Here is a 563-nt window from a genome sequence, read left to right as displayed (position 1 = left end):
AGTGACTGGAACACATGCTCGATTTTCTAACCTATGATATATAGCCTACATTTTGTCAGTGGTCATATTTTGGAGGTGTGTCTGATGCAGGGGTTGGACCTGATAGGCTCCAGATATGAAAGAACCATCCCCTCATTAGAGACTGCACACAAAATTACACTAGGACTTGCCATTTGGAATTAAAAGGACTTTATTGTATAAGAACGTCTTTAAAACATGGACACGGGATGAATTATTTAACATAACTCCACAGGAAATAACTCTACATCTGATCTAAATCTTTTGGGGATATTATTTGCGTTTTTATTAAAAATTAATATGTACACACATTAACACACACGTTAATCATTAATATAAGTATTAATTGCCCTATAGGCTTAAATAAATGTTTTTGATGACGTTAAGGACAAACAGCGATTCTAATCTGGGATTTAACACAAATGATCATTAATTAACTAAGACACTAAATTTACCTTTAAGCTTTCTGCAGCCAGATTTGTACAAATCCCCATTAACTGTGCGTGATATCCATCACATTTTAGCGATAAAACCGAATATTCGGT

The sequence above is a fragment of the Mugil cephalus genome, chromosome 16, assembly GCF_022458985.1.
Source record: "Mugil cephalus isolate CIBA_MC_2020 chromosome 16, CIBA_Mcephalus_1.1, whole genome shotgun sequence".
NCBI lineage: Eukaryota > Metazoa > Chordata > Actinopteri > Mugiliformes > Mugilidae > Mugil > Mugil cephalus.
The sequence above is the reverse complement of the archived record's forward strand: the minus strand, read 5'-3'. Positions refer to the sequence as shown.